Below are 8,954 nucleotides of genomic sequence, written 5' to 3'. Positions count from 1 at the left end.
GCGCCGGTGTGCGCGTCCATGGGTGGGTGGCAGGGCGCCGGCGCCGGCGCGCGCGGGGCATAGGACGAGGAGAGGAGAGAGTGCGGCGCGAGCGCTCGAGTGTGCCGCGCGCTGTAGCTGGCGCCCCAAATACACCGCGCGGCTAAGTGTTTTTGTCCGCGCGCCCAACCCGTTATAGCGTGCGCGCCGTTTTTGCGCGCCCGCTGGAGCGACCCGCCGCGATGCGCGCGCGCTAAAACGGCATATTTTTCGGCGCGGCGCTAGTGTAGCGCGGCTGTTGGAGATGCTCTAACCCACTCTAACTCAAATAATCACCCCTCCCACCGGGATAGTTGGGTTAGATGGAATTAACCCACTCTAACCCTACATGTTTGGATACTTTTGTCTTATTTAAGCCCCCAACTAATCCAAACTAGCTCTAACTCTATGATCCAAACAGGGCCTGTGTAGACAATTGACTACACAGATTAGTGGAAAAAGCATCATATATAAGCACAAACCATGAAAAAAATACAAAATTCATAGAAATACATATATCTTGACTACACAACATTGAGTTGACTACACATGATTAAAATCCTGGCACCGCCAAGTGGATGAATATCAATGACGTTCTCTCTCTCTCTCAACAAATTCATTAATTACCATTACACAAGGCATGCTGCAAATGCTACGTACTACTACCGTCAAAAGTATTTTGAACAAAGTTTGGTAAATAATCATAACCACCGTCTATTCGGATCGATGATTAAAATGTTTCCATGAAAATAGCAGTCCTAAAAGTTGGCGCCCTTGTTCGATTCCCCCCTTCTTCTCACCCACCAAGGCTAAATATGCTCGTCTCTCTTAATTTGTCCGACAAGGAGAGAGTCGGCCATCATTTACAATGTAAAAAGCCACACATGTCATGTCCACTCGCTACAATTCTCGCCTTCCTCTCCTCCCTACGCTCTCCACTATAGCACGCGCCCACCACCATGTTCCCCTGGTTTCATGCCGGCCAACAGCATAAAAATGTCGGTCCCAATTTGTTTGTTTGTGGAGTTAGGATACATTTCGAGCTAATTATGTAGTAAATGATTATTTTGCTTAACTACATGAGCATATTAAATGTCATTGGTGGGACATATTTTACACACAAAAAAATAATCGTGCATGCAACACGTTTCAATTGCGACGAGTCATGTTCAAAACTTAGGTAGATGCCCACAAAATACTATTTATAGTATCTCGAATATAGAGACATACGGGTTATGTTCGCCAACCTTAAAACCGGGCATGCTTGGTCCCTCTCTCCTCGAAACGGTTTCATTGATGATGTGTCTTTTTTTGTCAGAATTGGCACATGACAGTCTCTTGGTTTTGCCACATCATATTCTTCTCCCTCATCAATTTTGAAGCCGCTGACGACCTTCACTAACTCGACGCCGGAGCGCAACCGCATCCCCTTGGCGAGGCTGAGGGAGACTCCAAGGGCACGTACTGCACAGGTGTGGGGATAGGTGGTCGGTGATGTCAGCGATGGCCATTGTACGTGACGTGCCAAGGGAGAGCGAGCCGAGGAAGTCGAAGCCACCGTGATAGATCTCAAGACCGGTCGGGCCGCCGAGGGCGGCTTGTCAAGAGGGCTGGTCTACGGGCGACCAGAGGGGGAGGATGAGGGTGCGGTGGCCGGAGACTCCATCGCCACCATCCGGGAAAAGCTTTGACCTTTTGCGGGTGCATGAACACGACACTGGGCGGGCTTGGGCTCGGGAACGCAATATAATCTTCACGTAAACTGGATGAAGATCAACGACTTTTTTTTGTTACGAATCTTTTCCTTTTGCGGCGACAATCTCTCTCACTCTCTCTCTCTCTCTCGACTCTCTCTCTCTCTCAACAAATTCTTTGACAACCATTACACTGCCATGCGACATATGCTAGCTACTTGAGTACTCCCTCCGGTTCTTTTTAGTTTGCATATAAGATTTGGTCAAAGTCAAACTACACAAAAGTTTGACCAAAGTTATATAAAAAATATCAACATCTACAATACTAAAGCTATATGGTACAAAAATTCATTCAATGGTGCATCTAATAATATTGATTTCATACTGTGATTGTTGATATTTTTTCTTATAAAGTTAGTCAAACTTTACAAAGTTTGACTTTGACCAAATCTTATATGCAGACTAAAAAGAAATGGAAGGAGTTATAAAGTTGGCAACATATTTGGTGAATCCTACCTAGTTCGTGTGTCCGTGTAGCCATACCGTTTCAACCCCACGATCTAAATCATGAGCATCATGTGCAGCCTAGGAACTAATTACATTTACATGCCCGCTTTGTAACTTGACAACCATCTTAATTCACAGAAAACCCCCCAAAGTTTTTTAACCAGGAGCGCCCCGACTGCCTCTGTTGGTCTTGCGCCGCCGCCGCCGCCGTCGTCGTGTGCCTCCGATTTCTGTCGACTCGATCCCAACGTCGTCCGGCACCGACGAGAGGCAGGTAGCGTCCCAGTCTTATACGTGCTCGTCTGATCCCACCCACGTTAACAATCGGCAAACGCCCTATGCATCAGTGTGCTCTGCTCTGCATGTACTTCTCGATCTAGACTTATCTCCCCTATAACTGGTAATACTTTGCTGCAGCGTCAACTACCGATGAGCAATTAGTAAGTACAACGATGTCATTTGCAATCAGCGACACGGAGAGCATCAAAAGTTTAAGGTAAAACTACACACAGATCAAGTCCTTGTGCATACACGTGTGAGTGTACGTAGGTTTAAAGGCTAATCATGTGGCCATGTGTGCAGCAGTATGGATCCAATAAATAGCGTTCAAATGCATATGAGACATCGAGGATTTAGTACACCCCAAAAGAACACTGACGTACCCCTCTTTGTAAGTTCAGTTTGCACTAACAACTGAAACTATGCATGAAGTTCTTATTCCGGTTTACTCTTGACATTGCAGTCTTCATCTTTTACACCTGAATGTGATGAGCACTTGAAGCCTAAAGTGGGTATGACATTTGAAGGACTCGAGGCAGTAGAGAAGTTCTACAAGGCATATGCACATGAATCAGGTTTTGGTGTTCGAATCAGACAACAGAAAAAGATTGATAATAAGGTGGTCCGGACTAAGCGTTTCATGTGTAATAGGGAAGGATTCAAGTCAAAAGATAGTAACGAGACAGATGACCCCTTGAAGAAAAGGCGTAAGCAAACAAATACGCGATGCGGTTGTGATGCCCATATCTTTGTTAGACTTTGTGGGGACAACACCTACAAGATAGACTCATGGGTTGAGCACCATGTTCATGGTCTTGTATCACCTAATAAGCGGCATTTGATCAGATCGAATCGTACAGTTAGTGAGAGGGCAAAGAATACTTTATACACATGTCAGCATTGGAACCTCTCAGGCATATAGGCTCCTGCAAGTTAGCGAGGGCGGAATTCCGAATGTTGGCTGCTCAAAGAGAGACTTGCAGAATTACTACCAAGCACTCAGGTATAAAATCAGAGATGCAGATGCTCAAATGTTTGTGGCCCAATTAGCTAGAAAGCATGAAGTGAATTCAACATTTTTCTATGATTTTGACGTGAATGATGAGGGGAAGCTATTGCGTGTGTTCTGGGCGGATGCCACAGGCAGGAAGAACTATAGTCACTTTGGTGATGTCATATCCTTTGATTCTACATATACCACTAATCAGTACAACATGATATTTGCACCATTTACCGGGGTTAATCATCACTTACAAAGTGTATTTTTTTGCTGCTGCATTCTTATCAAATGAGAAGGATGAGTCATACATTTGGTTATTTGAGACCTTCTTAAAAGCAATGGGAGGGATAGCACCTAAACTCATCATAACCGATGAAGCCACTAGCATCAAGAATGGTATTGACGAAGTTCTTCCAACCACCGTTCATAGGCTGTGCATGTGGCATATAACGGAAAAGGTTCCAGAAAAAGTTGGACCTATGATTAGAGAAGATTCTGAATTTTGGACGAGATTGAACTCATGTGTTTGGGGTTCGGAAACTTCAATAGAGTTTGAGTCACAGTGGAATTCCATCATTAAAGATTTTGGATTGGAGGAAAATGAGTGGTTGAGTAAAAGGTTTAGCATTCGACATAAATGGATACCGGCCTACTTTATGGATATATCTCTAGCGGGCATTCTCTGAACCACTTCAAGATCAGAAAGTGCAAATTCCTTTTTTAACCGCTTCATTCATCGAAGGCTTGCTTTTGTTGAGTTTTGGCTTAGGTTTGACACAGCTTTAGAATGCCAGCGTGAGGAAGAATTAATGGCAGACAACAGAAGCATACATACCACCCCGCAACTATTTACGCCATGGACAATGGAGAAACAGGGTAGTGAGGTATTCACATATGAGGTGTTCGAGAAATTTCAGCTACAGGTTATTGCTGCTAGAGACCATTGTTGTGTTCAGAGTATTACACAAGGTGTGGGGGTACAAAATGTGACCCTGAGAGGTCGATCTGGTAAGATTAGGGAGGTTTGCTATGACATTGGAAGCATGACAGCAAATTGTTCGTGCAAGTTATTTGAGTCACTCGGTATTCCATGTCGCCATATTATCCAAGTATTGAGGATTGAAAACCAAAATGAGCTTCCTAGCTACTACATTATGAAAGATGGCAGAAAAGGTGCAAAAGGTAAAAATAATAATGCATGACAACCAATTTCTTCTTGTTATTCCAAAATCATATGACTAACAACATTCTTTTGTTTTGCAGGGAGAATGTTTATGATGAACATGGGAACCTACTAGAAGAAAAACCCATGGATTCACTTGATGCGGCCACAAGAAAGAAGATTTCAGGTGTATGAGATAAGATGGAAGAGCTTATTCAAAAGGCGAAACATTCAGATGAAGCATTGGACTTCTTAACATCAAGTGTGATGAACATTGAGGCACCTTTGGACCAAATGATCCCTGCAGCCACCCAAAGCACAAGGCAAAAGGAATATGAGGCTTTTATTGGTTATAATATTCCCACTGAAGTTCATATACATCCGCCGACTGATGTCCGTACCGTGGGGAGATGCAAAAGAATAAAGCGAGGAAAGGAGATCAAGGAGGGGGGTCAAAAAAATAAGGACAAAGAAGGCAAGGCAAAGGTCGCACGCTTGTGTAAGACATGCAAGCAAATGGTATTTCATGATAGTCGTAATTGTCCAAGCAAAAAAGAGAAAGGGAGTGTGACTGTGCAAGATATGCAGCCAAATGGTGCTTCCTGATATGGTCCAAGCAAAAAATGATTTTATCTATGTTATCATGTACACTCTGATGTACTGAATTATGTAATCGATGCGAATTTGTGTCGTGTCAAATTATAGTTGACTTGATTTCTGAGAGGTTTTGATGCTTGTCAAATTGCTACAGAGTATCATACATATTTATCAATTTTAGGCACTTTTACCAGCTATGCAAGCATGATTAAATTTCGTTTTAATATTAAAACTTGTACTGTGTGGCAATACTGCATGTTTATTTCCTCCCTTATTTTTTGATCAGACTTGCATTCCAGTAGCACATTGTGAAGTTTGTAGATGTTCAGAAACCGGACATAGCCATCCCTAGGCCACTTCTGTACTTCAAAAGCTTTACTGAAAAGCTTATGCTTTGAGCACATGACTGAGATGGTCACCTGTTTTACTAACGCATAACTGAATTAGTCAGTAGCCTTCTTGGCAACAGCAAAGAGGACATTTTATTTTACAAAATGCCAAGCAAACTAACAGGGAAAAGCTCAACCAGAGCCTCTGATCTGAACCCGCTACTGCCATTCATTATGCTGCAAATATTGATACAGTTTACTTGATACGGTCATTTGCACTAATAATGTGCATGTCAGTCGGCCGAATGCAACAGGACAGTACTTGCACAAGTACAGCTGTTGCTGAGTACAGCCTACGTCCTGGAAACGAGACGCTACAACTTCCTATGAAGGAATCATCTCGGTCGGGGTAGACCATCCAGGAAGATAGCGCCTGATATGAGAGGCTTCGTCACCGGAGCCGAACGACGACAGTTTGTCATGGCCTGGCCGTCGAGACAACTGCCTGGGCCGCTTCGTCGCCGGCGGCGAACAACGTCAGTTCGTCATAGACTCGCTGTCGAGACGTCCGCCTGGTTCGCTTTGTCACCGGCGCCAAACAACGTCGGGATCGAGTCGGCGGAAATCGGAGGCACACGACTACAGCGGCGGCGGCGGTGGCGCAAGACGAACAGAAGCAGTTGGGGAGCTCCTGGTTAAAAGGATTTGGGGGGTTTTCTGTGAATGAAGATGGTTGTCAAGTTATAAAGCGGGCGTGTAAATGTAATTAGTCCCTAGGCTGCATGTGATGCTCAGGATTTAGATCGTGGGGTTGAAACGGAATGGCTACACGGACACACGAACTAGGTAGGATTCACCAAATATGTTGCCTATAAAGTTTGGCAAATAACCACCACCTATTCGGATGGATGATTAAAATATTCCCATGTAAAAAACTAGCTCCAAAAGTTGGCGCCCTCACTCGATTCCTCCCTTCCCCCCACCAAGCATGAGTGAAATGTGCTCATGTCTCGCTTAATTCATCTGACAACGAGAGTTGAGAGAGTCGGCCGTCGTTGACGATGCAAGCGAGACATACCATGTCCACTCGCTACAATTCTTGGCTTCCTCCTCTCTACCCTCTACACTGTACACTGTAGCACGCACCCACCGCCAAATTCCCTCGGTTCCATGCCGGCCAACAACATAAAATGCCAGTCCCAGTTTGTTTATTTGTTATATGTGGAGTATGATGCATTTCTAGCTAGTTATATAAATTGTTATTTTGCTTAACTACATGAACATATTAAATGTCAGTGCTGGGACATATTTTATATAAATAATATAATTGTTCATGCAACACATTTCAATTGCGAGGTGTCATGTTTTCACAGTTTAGGTGCACACAAAATACTATTTTTAGTATCTCAAATAATAGAGTCGTATGGATTTCATCCGTCAACTTTAAAACAGGGCTTGTTTGGTCCCTCTCCACTCGAAACCATTCCGCTGATGATGTGTCTTTTTTGCCTAAATTGGCACATGACAGTCTCTCAATTTTGCCACATCACATTCTTCTCTGGCCATCATCGTTCTTACCTTTCAGGGTGGTTGGCATGTCAGGGTGTCGCCACTTCCTCTTGCGTTGGCATGAGGGCTGCTTCACCTCTAACGGTCGGCATCAGGTGGCGACGTGTGCAGTTGCATGTGCACGACGACGACTAGGTCTTCAATGTCGTCGACACCCGAGATGAATGGAGAGCTTAGACGTAATGCACCAACACCACTTTGTTTTGCATAAAATGATAAAATTCAAAAGAATATTTTATAAAAATAATTGTTTGAGTCGGATATTATGTTATCACTTGTCCCCCTTCAATACTCCCTCCCTTCCAGTTTAGATGGCTCAAATGTTGCTTGGTTGAGATTTTTTTGGTTATTTCATTTATGTTAGGTATTTTGTATTGATTTTAAATAGCATACACAATATAGTACAACAACATTGTGAAAACACCCACCTAGATTGAGTCTACAACTCATACCCATGGCAGAGTCATTGTTGATCTGCCCAGAACCACATAAAATCATAGGACAATATGAGTGTATCACTATATTAAAGGCAACCAACATATATCGACACCATGGCAGTTTCCATGGCATGGTCTAAATTTGTCTCGGGAAGCGAGAAGTGGGAACGACGAGATCTGTATGATGGTGTCATGCGGAGAGGCCTATGCCATTTCTTTGGTGGGGTCCCTATTTTCGAGCCATGAGCTTGGTTTGCTTCAGTGTGGAAAAATGAAGGTAGTTTCGTTTGCATGGGACTACATCATCCACACATAAACCCGCTTTCGTTCCTGCTACTCCCCCTCCCCTCTAGGCCCTCTCCCCAAACTTCGCTGCTTAAATTTTTTGGGTCTGGCTCCTACTTTCGTTGTTGCCCGAATTTCATGTAGAATTTTTTAGGTTTCACTCCCCCTTCCATTCTCGATCTAATTATGTGCCGAAATATTTAGGGTTTGACTGTCATTTTTTCTCCCGCCTAAGAAATAGATAGACCGCTTTCACATAAAATAACGACTGAGCATGTGATGGGTGTGCGTGCATGAGGCTATCTAAAAGTGTTGATAGAAAATAACGGCCGCACACCGTTTGTGTGCCTCCTGGCCTATCCGCTCATTCCACAATGGTGCACATTCAGCCTATTTCAAAAAAGTTGACAATTTGTGTGTGCAAATGTTTTTTCCGTCCAACTTGATTAATTTATTGTTTGAGAAAGAAAAAAAAATCGATAGAAATGTGACCCCGATAGGCCGGCCCAAATGAAATTAGAGCATCTCTAAGAAATCCCGTATAAGTTGACCCTTAAAAACACATATAAGGTGCACTATGAAACATTTTTACGGTGCGAAATTGCCCCGGGCAGAGCAGACCTTATAAATAAAACTGTATCCCACTATAGCCCATTTTTTCTTTCTTTTTTTCCCTTTTCCCTTCCTTCCGTCTCCAGCCACGGCGTGCCTCGCCCCGGCGCCGTTTAAAAATTAATTTAAGGGCCAATCGAGTTTTACGGGATCTGCTAGGCGTCGTTTTTTTGACCGAAACTGTAAACACGAATTTTTTATAGGTTTGACCGCTTTTAAGGGGTCTGCTAGAGATGCTCTTAGACCTCGCGTGATCGGCTCAATAGAGGGATCGACCTCGCGTGATCGGCTCAATAGAGGGGTCTGCTAGACGATGTTTTTACCCAGGTTCAGGCCCTCTCGATGGAGGTAAAACCCTACTCCTGCTTGATATGAGGGGTGCCGGTCAGTCCGGGCGTTTGAGGCCCGTTTGAGGCACCCGTCTGGGTCAGATTTTCGCGACCGGGTAGTAACCGGGTGGCCCGC

This window comes from Triticum dicoccoides, chromosome 6A (assembly GCF_002162155.2).
Source record: "Triticum dicoccoides isolate Atlit2015 ecotype Zavitan chromosome 6A, WEW_v2.0, whole genome shotgun sequence".
NCBI lineage: Eukaryota > Viridiplantae > Streptophyta > Magnoliopsida > Poales > Poaceae > Triticum > Triticum dicoccoides.
Note: the sequence above shows the minus strand (reverse complement) of the source record.